Source organism: Trachymyrmex septentrionalis, unplaced genomic scaffold (assembly GCF_001594115.1).
Source record: "Trachymyrmex septentrionalis isolate Tsep2-gDNA-1 unplaced genomic scaffold, Tsep1.0 scaffold9, whole genome shotgun sequence".
In the NCBI taxonomy this organism is placed as follows: Eukaryota; Metazoa; Arthropoda; class Insecta; order Hymenoptera; family Formicidae; genus Trachymyrmex; species Trachymyrmex septentrionalis.
Window position 1 is genome coordinate 33,500 of NW_017306091.1, and position 16,106 is coordinate 49,605.

General features: G+C 34.9%; 1 protein-coding gene across 1 annotated transcript in view; it reads right to left on the minus strand.

The window, feature by feature from the left end:
- LOC108755782 (cysteine-rich motor neuron 1 protein) overlaps nucleotides 1–16,106 on the minus strand; it is a gene marked incomplete at its 3' end in the record, with an annotated part of 47,546 nt that overhangs the window by 20,933 nt on the left and 10,507 nt on the right. The window lies entirely within an intron of this gene.

The following is a 16,106-nucleotide window of genomic DNA, read 5'->3' on the forward strand; positions in this document are numbered from 1 at the left end:
TGGCCTCCCCCCAGTCAACCCATCTAGTTCCCAGCAGTTCTCGAGATTTGTTGCTTGACATTGAGAAAGTGGCGTTCGCGGCTGGTAACAGTGTATATAACCCCCTGCCAATGCACCGGGTCGACAGCTCTCGCGGCAACAATCGCCCACCGGGAAATATGCAGTCCGTGGTACGTGTAACCTACGCGAGACCTCCACCTTAGTCGAGACTCGATCGCGCCCAAGTCACGTACTCACGTTAATCCCCCTTACGATGGGCTGGAGCTGGGATTTAAGATCCCCGTCGGACCCCGTGTGCTCGAGCTTGAAAAGACTAGCGGGATCTTGAAATGCAAACATCTTGAAATCTTATTGGACGAAAAAAAAAGAGAGAGAAAAAAAATCTTCTCTCTGGATTGCCTCGTTGACATGTACGGAGTCTATTTTTCCTCGAACCGAAAGTTCGATGAAGTTGCAAAAGAGGAAATAAAAAAGACACTCAACAACGAGAAAGCATCGCCTGCTCACCGGCACGTGACGGCCGTTTCCACGTTTTACACGTGCCATACCTTTCTCGCGCGCGACCACGTCTACCATGTCCGGCGAAGAACGCGTGTAGCTTTACACGATCCATGAGATTAATACCCTACGACGGATGCTGTATCTCCACGTAAGGCCTGCCATCCTGTACACAAGGGAGGGGGTCAACGTCACTCGGTGAAACCTGTTGTTTGTACTAGCCACTATTACGTGCGAAACACACATTTGCTATTCCGAAACCGGATCTCGTCGGTGATTTATTTGATTTGGAAAATTAGCTTTTTCGTTTCGCGAAAATAACTGGACGCCTGGGACACAACCTTCGCGAATTTTACTACTCCCGCCAGAAGGAAATCGAATATCCGGCTTACTCGCATACGAATCGTGGGTTAAAGTACCTTACGGCTGTTTCTACACCGCCAATTAAGCCGAGTGTTCGTATTGTGCGTTCACCGATTGAAACAGCTTTATATATATCGTCTTATGTATTGCGAGCACGCTCGAAATTGGCCCCGCTTAATGTTATCGCGCTCGACGGCACAAATAAAATTCTAGTTTGCGTCCGGCAATACGCGCGAAACCGTAGTTAGCGGTTTGCCTTCGTGTTATTTCATCCTTTACGGCGCCTTCCTATTTCTCTTTTCATTTCCTCTTTAGAGAGCGCAGGATACTACTTTAAGTTTCCGCAATTGCAATAAACAAACAAATGCATAAAAATTATTTTATATTTTATTTTAAGGCCGATTCAAATGTAATAAAATTTTATAAATAATGAGAGCATGTATAAAATTAAATTTTTCGCAATCATACAAAATGTGCAAATTATAGTAATACGAGTTTAGTACATAATTTAGTAATAGTTACACGCATGCTAGTTTTTGTTTATTTCAAAATAAACATATAAAGTAGTATTTTTTATTCTTTCTCTCTCTCTCTCTCTCTCTCTCTCTCTCTCTCTCTCTCTCTCTCTCTCTCTTATTTTTTTATAATACCGTAAAACCTCAAACAAAAATACTTTTAAAAATATTTAATGAGAATTTGACGTTTAAATTTAGTTATTAAATTTGAGCCAATTTGTGGAGAATTATATTAAGCGGATACGTATATAACTTGCACATATATGACAAGTATATTTTTAAAACAACCCGGCGCCATTCGCCGATCAATTAGCGTACATCCGGTTAATTAATTAATACGTATCTCTATGAACCATAACAATCCTTGCCAATTGTGGAAACGACGATAAACTCTGAGAGATATTGAGATACAATGCAGAACCGATTTACCACAAGCATTGCTTTATTTATGAATACTTCAATAAAGCGTACCATCCGACACCGCAAATGTGTATAACTCGTCAATTGAATATTACTCTAAAGCAAGACCGACAAGCGTAAGATTTGCAACGATGGACTATCCACCTAATAATATATATTCCAATTCTTTTTTATATTAATTCACATACGCGTTCTTTAATTAAACACACATTTTAGAAAGAAATTCGTTTTTTTTTTCCTTCAAAATAAACATGGTTTAAAACTCATTCAATTTTCAATTTCACATGTATCGATAATACAATAAAATAGTTTAGATTTTTTTATTTTATTTTATAATATTTTTTAAAAGTCTCTCTGTAACACTGCATAAAACATATATTCAAGAGCGCGTTTGTATCCTTGTATTATGATGTACATACATCGCTTTCTTTTTTTTTTTGTTTCTCGTTCAATGCTGATGGCGATACACGCCATGGACTTTTTTTTTCTCGCGAATCTACTCCGAGTTGGGGGATAGCGAAATTACGATAGGGCAATGCGCGTAAAAGCGGCCGAGCGTGGATTTTTTTTACCGCATATGACAATTACCGCCGGATGTTAAAAAAAAAAAAAGGAAGGGGAAGAAGAAGAGTCTTTCAGTATAAAAGCACGAAGGCACAATGGCTCGGAGAGAGGGAGAGAATAGCTAGACGTTTGTGCTTTACGAGTCGCACGAAAGTGTATGCGGATGCATTCGCGAATGCTGGCGCGTTTATTACACAGCATAGCCCCCGGTTTCTTTAAACACAAAGTTGGTATTTACCCGTTATGAGCCTCCTTTTTAGGTCAACATCTTTTGCCGGTATAACAACCCTCCGCAGCTACTCACGAGAACGTGGTCTTCGTGAGTTCGATGCTCCTTGGTGTTTCGATCTGTTAATAGCGATACAAGCAGGGGAATCCCCTCCCCCTCCCTATTGAATTTCAACGCAGATTAATTCTCCCGACGATTAATTCCGTGATTCATAATATTTTTAATAGCATAACGCTTGTCTCTTTGATGATCAATCCGCGTTTCAACGGAGACTTCAAATAAATATCACGATAATCATTAATATCTCTGTGCAATGTTCCATATAAAAAAGATGAGATTGTTTTTAATACACTTTACATAATATGCCGTTAATGTACTGCAGTCGCGATAGAACTTTATGGCTAGATATTTTGTTTGTCTTATGTCTTATCACCACACAAACGTGCAGTTTCAGTTTCCTCTCACATGACATTAGACGATTAAACTCGCTCTCTGAAGTTCCATATTACCGAGTGTCGTGACGTCATACCATTAGCTCCCCACAATCGGCTCCACGCGAGATACAATTTAATGGGAAAAGTTGGATTTCTGCCCCGGAACGCGATCGTCGTTGTCCGACGTCTCCTAACATCGCGGATATTCTCGCATGATTCTTTCGCTGAGTAAAATTAAGTTTACTTCTTGCAATCTTATTTAATGTCTATCACAAAAAAGAAATCAAATTCTCGTTTCTTACAATTTTCCACGAGAAACTCACCCGTCATCCCGGAACATTTGAATGTTAGTGCGTATAGATCATAATCTTGTTCTTGATTTTTTATAATCTACCGAATTTACCCTCCCTCGCGTCTCGTGAAAAATCTGGTTGAAAATCGTCTTTATTAATGACGATTTCACAGTAACACTAATATATAAAAAGGAGGATTTTGTTTACTGAAATATCTGAAATATGAAAAAATTTAACTAAATACAGAATCTGAAAATAATTTTGTCGAATCATCGACTTACACAAAATCAAAACACTTATATAGAATGCTCTGGTTGCTATAGAATGTCCAAACCTTTTGCAACATTGCTCAGCATGCTTGAGATTCCTACGTAATTATTTTGATTGTCAAACAAAATTATTTTCGGATCTGTATTTATCTAAATTTTTAGATACTTCAGCAAAATAATTCTCTTTGTGTATGATTTTTATCAAGACAATTTCAAGTCCTGCCTAGTTAGACTAGCAATTTTATCACAAACGTATGATCGTGAGTGATGGACAAGATCTTTGTTTCTACGAGCATTATAACCGAAAATGTTATAAACAAAAAATTTATACTGGGAATATTTTTTCTTTTTAACAACAATTAAGAAATCAATTGTCGACTGCACTTATATGTGTACAATTTTGCAATAATAATTTATATTCGAAGAGGAACTCCAATTATCTTTCTTGCAAATCATTTGCAAAAAATAACGCAATAGATGCATAGATAAAAATTATTACGAACTCCACCGAGCTAGGAGTATCAGCATTGAGCTGAGAGTATCTGAAAGCCAAAAAAAAAGAGCGCAAGCACTAACTTTTTTCATATCATCCAGATAAAACTGCGCGTAAAGAGGGAAAATACGACCGCCCACAGCACTGTCTAGCTTTTACACACATTTCTCATATCCTAACGATTTGCATTAGGACCGTTTAACGCTTAAGTAAAAGTTGGTACATTTTCCTGGGGTAATCCACTTCACTGAATCTGCATGCGGCAGAAAATTCAGAACCAGCGAGCTGGAAAATATTATATACGGTACAGTCGTGTAAATATTACAATGCAGTGACTTCTGCGATGTGTAATATGCGGTATTAATTCGTTACGCAACCAATGCTTGCGGTGCAAGAATGTTTTTGAAAATCAATGATACCTATAAATCGATACGAGCGCGTACTACTCGTTATCGATATCACTTCGTCTCTTGGTAAACGATGCGTACGTATATATACACATGAGCATGAGAGTATGGCTGGCCGAGATAGCGCTGCACTTCGATATTTCACAGTTAAAACTCTACCCGGTCATGCATAATTTCATTTTTAATCCGTGACCGTAAAAGAGTCGAGAACTACGGCCGGTTATTTCGCGTATGTAGGCAAGCATGAAACATAGATCCAGCCACATCCTCCATTTCCAACGGCTCAAATTTGATTTCTGATCTTGACTTGGTAGTACCATGGAAATCATATGAAATGCATTGAATAACAAATATAAAGACGCTAAAAGAATTCTTGTCTCAAAGTATTGTCATTCAAAAGGGTCGTTAAATGTACCTTCTGCAGAAAGCAACTCCATAATACTTTTATAATGTAAAAAATTTTAAATATATTTTATGAATGATTTTTGATCTATGACGTAACTTCAATGACCGAAATAAAAATGTCTCAATGATGCAAAAGACAAAAAAGGCCTTTCAATATTTAGTCTCATAAATATTGTTATATAGAAATGGGACAATATATCACATATTGGAAAAAATCATCTGACCTCTCTTTTAATAAAGGATAAATGATCACACTACTCTATACACACAATAATTGCAATATGCGTTATCGAGAATTTTTTTAAAGTAATTGAGCAGCATAACAATTTAAAAATAACTTTAACATTGAAGATAACATTCAAGATGGCTCGAGTTTTCTTCCACGATTTTATATTTTTGTACCTTTGGAGCATAAAAATATTACTATATCATGAATACCGGTAAGCCTCGTAGTAACTGTGAAAACTTTAAACCTCTTTTGTACTTACTTTCAAAAGTGTAAAAAGGTAGCGATGTGGAAGAGAACAATTCTGATTCGTTCTAATCGTCGCACTTTAACATAACGAGCGGAGCTTAAGCATGCGCTTTTTCGAGCAAGTTATACAATATCGAGTATTTAAAGTGGAGTCTTATAATATAGATTTTCTCAATTTTTTATAGAAACATTATCCACTAAAAATTCCTTTTTGGTTAATGTTTTTCATAATCTAAAAAAATATATAAAAATTCTTTGTTAATAAACTTCAAAAATCTATTGTAGAAAACAAATATATCAACATTTTAAATATAAAAAATATAAAAATGCAAAATATTGTATTTATACAGAAATAATTTGTGTGTTTTAAAAACTAAACTGTGTGAACTATGCGTTTTAACATATCATAATTTATTCAAATTATCAGTAAAAATTACCAATTTAGTCAAATTAGTTTAATAACTACTAGAAATTTAAAATGCCTATTACAGTCGAAGCTGGATCTTCATTGCTTTAAATAATTCAATCTTGAATTACTAATATATACTATATATGTATTTGCTATATTATAATTTAATAACATTTAATATCAATGTCATTAAATTTTTAACACATCCGTTGAAATGATTTAATTCTATCGACATCATTTAAGATTAAATGTACATGTTGGAAAAACAGTTAAAATTTAAAAAAAACTTAATTTTTTAGTATGAATTACTTATTACAATGTCCTTGAATTAAATTTAAAAAAATTTGTTTTAACATTTGGTTTCATTAAAATTAGGTTTGAAAAGATTCAGATTCAAGAAATAATCTCTTCGTTACTTACAAATACTTTACGAAGTTATTTGTTTTACTTGTAGAAAATATAAAAGTTCTTTTTAACATTCTTACGTAAAAAAGAATTTATCCAGATGCAAATTTGCCAGGGTAATAAAGAATATCGTCGAGCCGATTGTCGTATTTGTCACAACTACCGCACGAAAAGATGTGAAACAGATCGCGACATTTACCAGGATGTTGACTCCCGTGAATTTACATGCCTGGTGCACCAAGCGAAAACCAATAATGACCGTGGTTAGCGACTTTAAGATAGGGCTCCCCGTCACCACCATTCAGCCCCAAGAAGGCAATAATGTCATTATGAGGAGGCGGGCGAGGAAATGGTCCGTAAATGTTCAGATACCGCCGTTTAGGCTATCACCCTTTCCTCCCTCTTCCTCTCTCTTTTTCTTCATGTCTTCCTTTCTCCTATTTTCCGACGATAGTATCATGGAAGCTGCCTTGTCACGTTTTAATGCTCCCTCGCGCATTTTCGTAAAATAATGATTGCTTCCTCTCGCAATCCTCAGCAGTTGTCAACCGAACGAGCTCACAGCCTTTCCATCATGCTGTTCAGAAGGATTTGTGCAGGAGGATAATATTTCGCTTTCTATCGATTAGAGGAGGATGTCTTCTAAAAAGACATTTCCGCAAAAAAGAAACGCATTCTCTTAATTCATAAAGTTTCGATGTTAAGTTAAACTTGTCGAGTTCCTCTATTTTTCCTCTATTTCTTAAATTAAAATTAACTTTTATGGTATAATTCAATATTTATACTATATTATATACTTTGCATAAACTTTTCCAGAAGTTATTGATGGAACTCATTGAAAATTTCTGCGCATGCAAACAGTGACTAGAGCGAAATTCAATTAACGCTAAGAACCAATTTAGATGGGACATTACGTTTTACTTTCTTACATCTAGAAGGAAAGCATAAAGATTTCTTGGTATGTTCGCGATAGAAGGAGGAAGATATTTGTAAAAAAAATCTTGGACTTCATCCAAGCAAATATACATACTTCAAGCAATATACACATACATTCTTAAATTTAAAACATAAACTGTAATAAATTATTTTTTTAATATATTGATAATTATAATAAAAAATTTAACATTTTCTTTACTTTTCACAAAATATTGAAAATTTTTATTACCTAATTTTTCTATTTTTATTTGGAACTGATGAAGCAAAACAAAATATTGATTTTATTACGAAGTGCAAAAGATTAATAATATACAATACCAGTATAATTTTCATTCTCGCGCGTCAAATTTGCATAAACTCCAAGCATCGAAATAACACTATTCAAAAGCAAGCAATAATTTGAAAATTTTCTTAAAAGAATTCAGCAGAAGCACAACTGGAAGTAGTATAGGAGAACGGAATCCTTCTACCTTTATGCAATATAACTTGATAAAATTTGCGAATATTTCTGAACGAAATTATTTTGTAGAGTTTCTCCACAGTGTGTGCGGGCTTAAATATTATACTGTTTTTCATATAAATTTGTCACCGGTTTCACCGGACATGTAGTATGAATCGCAAAGAAGCTCTTTCGATGATAACTTTTTTATGGTGAAGCTTCTTACATTTGATGCAACGAAACGTCACAAGTATCCACCGTATATTATATTATAACGAATCGCCATTTGCATAAAACGTCATATCATGCGCATATCTTTCTTTAGTAAACTCCTCTTTCTGTCTACAAAAGCTACACGTTGAGCCAGCAATTTATTTACATATAAACACGACATGTTACGCATAAATGTTTTATCAGTCGGCTCACCTGTATTCTAAAATTTCTGCAAAAGCACCACTCTCTAAACAAGTTATCAACAGGCGTTATAAATATAAATACCGATAGTGGGAGATGCTATTAGCGCGACGATAAATGCCATCCGAAATTGCCTTTCTGTTTTTTTTTTTATTATTTATTTATTTTCGCGAGTCCATGGCCAGCGTGTAGATTAACGCGTAACATTTTCGTGCGCGGCAAATATTATTTTAGCGCCGAACGCAATTAAAATAAATTATGCTTTAATTGAGACGCATGTTACATAAATCGACGTAATAAACGTTGATTCATGTCAGAAATGGACGCTTACGTGCTATACGTACAGCGAACTAATATCGAGCAATCTATAAGTATAAGTACCGGAGTGTACCCGGTGTGCTGCGCACGTAGAGATAAAAATAAATCCGATAGAAACACAATGCACATGTAATTCCGGAAAGGAATATAATAATATGAGAAACAGAAAAAGATAAATAATAATTAAATGGACTAATTGATTTATAAATTTGTTATTCTTCAATTTGCTTCAATTTGTTACTACATTTGCTGTCAATATGTGATTAAAGATGATTCGTCCTTAATCAATGTATAATTGTATTTAATTTAACTAACAGATTTCTTTATATTTCTTTCATAAAATATTTTAATAATCAATTAAACTTTACAAATTAACAATAACATTATTGACTAATAAAACAATAATCTGCAACGCCAATCACATTTATAACGAAAATTATAAAATCACATTGAATGAATATTAATCGAGCAGATATTGTGTCAGCGTCAATTCGTAAATTTTGGCATTCGCGTGGCGTTTCGTTAATCGTTCTTGCGGAAAATATTCCACAATAATCTTGTTTATGCGGAATGTCAAACGACGCGCTAGGCATATTTACAATTGTGTAATGAATGTGTCCGACACACATATGCAAGTCAAATAACCTACTTCTGCCCCATGATAATTATGGAATACATATTAAATGATACGCCTCCGTTCGTGGGCATTGCATTTAATTTCGTCGTATGCGTTTCGTACGCACGCACACAAAGCACTCAACATGTTACGGTAATTTATTAACTGCCGACAGAGTCAAATTTTCAGTTAAGTACTATATGCCAAATGAAAATGAACGAATTATATTCACAAACAGTTCGCGAGAAATAGAATTTTCATTTTCTCTGCTTCTCTCTCTCTCTCTCTCCTCTCTCTCTCCTCTCTCTTTCTTGACAAACATATCACATTTCAAGATCCATTGAAAACATAAATGAAAGTGTGGAAAATCCTGTCAAACTAACACTAGGGTGCATGCACTGTATTGGCAGAATTTGTACCTACACGCGACGTATTCTTCGTTCGAACGGCGCGGCGGTGCGAAATTTCTTAAGCATCATCGAAAATTCTTACGTACACGTCAGCTACGCGACGCAAAGGCGAAAGGACGTGGTTGAGTCAGAGAGTTAAAATGTGCTGGGATATTCGTGTTCGATGTGTCTGACGCATGAAATGACGCGGAAACTTTCGATACATGCGGGAATATTTTTATGCGGTGCTACGGGTACCGTTGCTGCTGCTGCTGCTGTTGCTATTGCTGCTGCTTGCGCGGCAGAGATGCAACGCAAATACGAAGGGGGCTAAACTAATTTGTACCCTACCAACTCCCTACGTTCGAGCAACGATATTCCATGAATACTGAGTACTCTCGCTCCTAACGTCGAGCAACGACCGTGCATATGCATCGGCTTAGGTCGAGTCAGCAAGTATACAAGAGAGGGTGTGTACGCGCATAGTTCTTAAATGTGCCAGACCGCCACCCCGAGATAACACGCTTAAACGACTATCGATGGAATTTGATTAAAAATTCTCTGGCTATCAACTTTTCTCGAGTTAGCGAGTTCGCAATCAATGGACCGAGTTCACGTGATATCAAGATCACGCTATCGCCGTGTGATATAAAACTGCCTTTCGATCTTTTCTATTCTTTTTAATTAAAGACGTTTTGTTTAAAAATTCAAATTTCAATAATGTAATTAATATTGTATTGCAAACCTTGTACTTGATGTTTAACACTGTCTGTAAAAAATAATTTTTCAATAAATATTACAATTATAATAGCGTTATTACGATGATGACAGCTTCGCGTAACAAGTAAAATGTTATGAAATGTATATATATATATATATATGTTAATTTTAATAAATTTCAATAATTTACAAAACGAAGTAAACGGTTCATAGAATATTACATATAGAACGTCAATAATTTCTAATACAATTGTATACGACAACTGTAAGCCGACCGATGGATGATCGATTTGTATTCAGAATGACGTCAATGTATCTCCATCGAAATCACGTAATCGATCTTTACGCCCACAATGCTTTATCACACGTTATGTCGAATAGGGGAAGTCACTACGCGATTTGCCACGAAGCTATAACGTGCGGATGATATACAGCATTGCCGAGTCCATTTCTGCATGAAGGTTCTAAGGTAGGGCGTATCAAAGCGAATCGATTATTCTCTCTCTCTCTCTCTCTCTCTCTCTCTCTCTCTCTCTCTCTCTCTCCCCTCCCTCTCTTTTTCTCTTTCTTTCTTTCTAGGGAGTATTTTTCGTGCCTGCGTATATAGGGGTTACTCGCCTAAACGCGCACGTCATCGATGCACGAAGAAATCGATCAGCAGCGTTGCGACGACCAACGGCACCCGTCACCGTAAAACTGTGTTAGCCCAGCGACAGTTTGGTGACCCGTCTGATTGACGTTCGTTTTTGAAATCTCGTGGCCCGGTTGATTCGTCGATTGCACGTGCATACAGCACACGCGAACGAAACGCCGCCGGCGATAACGCTTCTTTTTTTTTCTTCTTTTTTTTTTCCCGCCGGTTGACTCCGCGTGTAACGAGTCACGCGGCTGAATCAACTGCGATTCTTCGGTCGTATTTCAATACATAACTACACAAGGCGTAGCATGTAACGAAGTTATTCCAGGTTGTATTCCGTTTGTTGTTGCGATACACGTATTAGTTTTTTTCTTCTTTTTTTTTTTTAGCTCTCGGGGACTGCTTCAATTTAGTGAAGCATTTTGTTGTTCAGTTACAATAACCACGTTGTAATTTAATTAATAATTCCAGATCAAAAGAATAAAAATTCAAAAGAATATAGAGTCAGAGTTAACGAATAAAAATTAAAACTCATGCTAAAGAAATGTTCAGGATATTTTATAAAAGTATTCTGAGAATTTATCTTATTACAAATATAAGCTTATTACAATTATAAGCATCATCACTATTATTAATAGATTACATTATCGTGTTCATAAATATAGGTGGTTCATAAATATATACGTTTTTGTCTCAGTGACATAAATAATAAGAAACTTTCATATATTTTCAGAATTTAATTAAAAATAAAAAAGGATCTATACATATTTTGTATGTATATAATGCGTTTTAATTTTCTAGCTTATGTAATATTAATAAAGATTTAAATTATGAACGCGTTGAAGAAAAGCAGCCAATTATTTTAAAAATAAAAATCTGTTTTTACATTATATTATTACCTACAGATAACGCATCGATAGAGTTACAAACAGCTCTTGTCGGTTAGAAACTACCAGCCAATGAATAACTAATAAAGCAAACAACGCGATGTCATATAAATGCAGATTTCACAGATGAATATCTGCATATCAGATTGTAAGTGAAAATAGACAATTCCTAAGTTATCGTTTTCACCTACCATTTATTTTACAAAGTCTAGAGCAATTTCCAGGCGGTGTCGGCTGTTACCATCATGACTTAAGCCGATTTCGCTACATGCGAAACTCACTGCCAGGCCCAAGTCGGCTAATCCATTCCCGTAGCGCGACATCACTAGAGGCGAGAGCGAAATCGGAAGCAATTTCATTTTCTAAAGACACGTACACGAGTTCGTCCTTAAAGCAGTCGGTCGCTGCAGCTCGCGTTCGCGACGTGCACAAAATTTGAGTGCGAAAGCGTGTCCTGTTCGTGAGAGGCGCCAAATAAGAACAGGGACTTCGCTGGAATCCATGATTCTCTTTCCCGGTTAGAAAACTTCGACCTCATTCATTGTGCGATCTCAATGAATTAACGTGAAAGCAGCAGGTAAGTTCTATAACGTGATCTAAAACGAGAAGATAACATCCGGTCAATGTTTATAAAATTATAAATAATTATTTGGATTTTGTTGAGAATTTATTATCTTTTCCGTCATTCAATAAAGTAGAGAACGTATAGAACTAATAATAGAAATAAGGTGCTGAAATATAACACAAATTAGAAAACTTTCGACTAAGAAACAACGAACAGAAGAAGCGACCGTGTATATTATATTAAGGCAGATAAAAGATCGAATCAGGTTAACTCAATTACCATCTGCCTTAAGATAGTAATGAGAAGATAATTCACAAGAGCAGTTATTATTGCAGCGTTCCTAAATGCCGGTGTCAAAGTTCATCGGAAGTGTCGAGTTGAAGACAGTTTCGAGTTTGAGTTCCGCGACAAGCGCGACAAGCGCAGCCCTTTAGTACCTTTCTGCACATGAAACAAGGATAGTTCCTCTGCTTTGAGACAAGAGAACAGTGCAACTAATTTTACAGTACCGATTCTGTGTGAACAGCCATCAAGTATACAGGAACGTCATCCGCGAAATTACGTATTAACCATAATGGACGCGAATGTGTTAGGACTGTATAATCTTGTACTCTATCAGAGATTCTGAAATTAACGGGGTAATCGTAATTATCGTAAATATGCTGATACATAAATCGTGCTCATTTTCTTTCGGCATAAAACTATCTTAAAAACGAATAAAATACATTGCGTCTACATTCAAAATAATTATGATAATATCATCACAAAGCTGGTTTTATAAGCTCGACAGAGTTATGACAGGAGACTTATTTAAGGAAATATATCCGACACAAAATTATGAAAATTGAAATGACATTTAGATATACCTTTTACGTGGCAGTCGTTCAAATAGCAACGTTACATCAAAACGGAAGCATTAAACAAATATAATTATCTTATCGCGACATGTAGTAGCACTCGATGCAAATACTGAATATGAAGTGTCATAAATGTCAGGTATATATCGTTCTCGAAACAAGTGCATCCATTTTCGCGTGTCTAGCCCGTCATTGAAGTGTAAACGCCGCGAAACGAATTACCTCGCGTTTGTCTCTACGAATAGCGAGACTGAAGCTTTATTATTTGACAGAAAAACGCATTTAAACGCAAACGTGGCATAGAAATTTCGGGGATCGAGACGAGTCATGAATATTTCCAGATCAAATCTCCCGTTAAACAGCCACTCTCGTTTCCACGCTGGCTAAATCTAGGCACGTTGCTGTAATTCCGATTGGATGCACGTCGTACTTACGCACGAATTGAGCCGGACACGCACGGCGCGAAAACGCAAAAGTGATATGCCATCGGCACGTTGTTAATGCAGGTCAAATATTGCCGATTTCTGCCGCCCGTCAGTTCAGTTTAAAAAATCGTCGATGTGATCCTAGCTAGAGTGGATCGAAAATTCATACGATTGTTGCGCGTTGAATTGGCACGTCACCATTCGGATAACGGCATATTCGACGCGATTACTGTTACTGTTGAATCTGTTAATAAAATCCGAAACTGTAAACACATCACTATCCCTTTCACCAGTCGTCTCTCGTTTTTTGACGATTATCACAATCATCGTAGAGTGACGTAGATAGAAATGTGTGTGTTACACGAATTCACGCACAATACGGAATATAGAATATTAGATAGAACAATTGCGCGTTTAGACATTTCGAGGACACACATACACGTACAAATATTAATTTATTCAGAAACAGGTTATGATTATATAAATTTGCGATATCAATTTCAGTTTATAACTTATAATTAATGTTATTGTTATAATAATGTTGTTATATTTTGTTAAACTTATTATTACTATTGTTATGCAAATTATTATTATTGTTATTACTATTATTATTGTTACAAGCACATATGAGATTGACGTTGTCACCATCTGTTAATTCTAATTTATATATATAATTATTTAATCAAATAATTGTAAAATTGGAATGAGAACACTTAATACTGTATCTGAATTCCTACGCTAATTAAGCCCTTTTGCACGGACAAAGTTATTACACTGAGAAGTTCAGTCCTTTGAAAGTGTAGAACATTTTTCATAAAAGTATTTCGCGACCCTTAATTACTTCCTTTTACAGTCTCTAAAATCGTCATTTGATTTGGAAGTTTGGAAAATCCGAGTTATATAACAAGTTCAAAAATCATTGAATTAGATTCGCAAGCGGGTGGGATCGTTCATTCCTAAATTCACCAACACACGATTCTGTTCAAAGAGTTAAGAACTTTCACAGGGGCCAAAGGACATCGAGCCGATGGAAAAGATGAGGAAAAAGAGGAAATACGCGGATTCACGGTGAAATTGAATGCCTGAAAAACGCGCATCTGCAACTCGATTATTCAATGAATTAGAAAATGGAAACGAGCATCCTTTTCAGAGTAATTATTGATGATATGCGAATAAGAACCGTTAAACATTGTTCTTCTTATATTTAATACTTCTCTATTATAAATAATTAATATAATTATATATAATAGAGAATTAGGAGTTCTTTCTATATAAAAAAAAACTAAAAAGACTGTAGCAAGAACAATTCTATGAGAAGTAGAATATCCCAAGATTATCATTGATCTATTTTCAAACGTATGAATAGTTAAAAATATTTTTACAAAGTTTTTCAAACGAAATTGTAGTTTTTACTTCTAAATTTTTTCATTTCTTACGCAATAACACGGAATAACAATGCACTGAAATGGAAATATATAAATCAAAATACAATTGATTACGTCAAAATTGCAAAGTTTCAAAATTGCAAGAAAGCAATGTGATGATATATGAAACATATTAATAATTTTAATTTTATACTAAAATTAATTGTATTAAGATTATTCTCGTTTATCTATTTCGATATAAATGCAAAGAAAAGTACTATACAATTTATCATTATTTGCAGATAATAAAAAAGATCAGAACGGAGAGACAAAAAATATTAGCAAAGAATTATAACCAAATTTAATTTAGTCGCAGATTGTTTAATATTGATATTTTAATATAATCAAACTATAGAAAATAATACATATTTTTATCGAAATTTTATAGTAGTCTGAATTAAATATCTTCAGGAAAAATAGAATCATCATGTATGACTCGTATCGCAAAGATTCAAATATTAATAACAAATTCGTACTTTTAGATGCTGATTTACAGCTACTATAGAGAAACGGAGGGTCAATACTTGGCGCATACAAAGCATAGTAAAAAATTTCTAAGTGAAAAGTAATGTATCCACGCAAACGTGACTTTGCCTAAACTAACTTTTCCATTTGGAGAGTCCTATCCAAGTTTCAAAAGCTGTGACAACGTAATCTTTTTTTCCATGACTTCGACTGCTGTAAGATTTGTTTAATTCGAGCAAATAAAAAATTTTATTGCATGCAATGACGATTGTATGAATAAAAACAAACGACATCGTCGTTTTAAAGTGCTTTGGTACATATATTCAGATTCAGAAATAGGAACACCTACCACATTGTCTAATACTCCGTACAGAATATTATTCACCTGCAACTACGAGTACTGTACTCATTTCATATAAATTATAAGCGTGGTTTACACACCGCGGAATATTAACAGCAGGAAATTTCAAAGTTTAGAACTCGCTTTGGATTGATATTACTAGCATCAACCTCGGAAACTGTAACTATTACATTAAACGAGTATTACATTTTCTAATTTAGAAAATTTATAATAACTATTGATTTTATCATTATGTCGCTCCACATAGTCAATGACCTCGATTGTTTTACCTGACCTTGCCACGTATTGGAAAAAGATAAAGTGGATATGCGTGCTACAAGGAAAAATAATAACTATTACACAGGGGGAGAGAAAAATTCCATAATAATATATTACGATAATATTATACAATATATATATATATATATATTTAGGAGGGAAAATATGAAACATATATATTTACGCGCGTAATGAATACGAATTTTTGTGGTAACC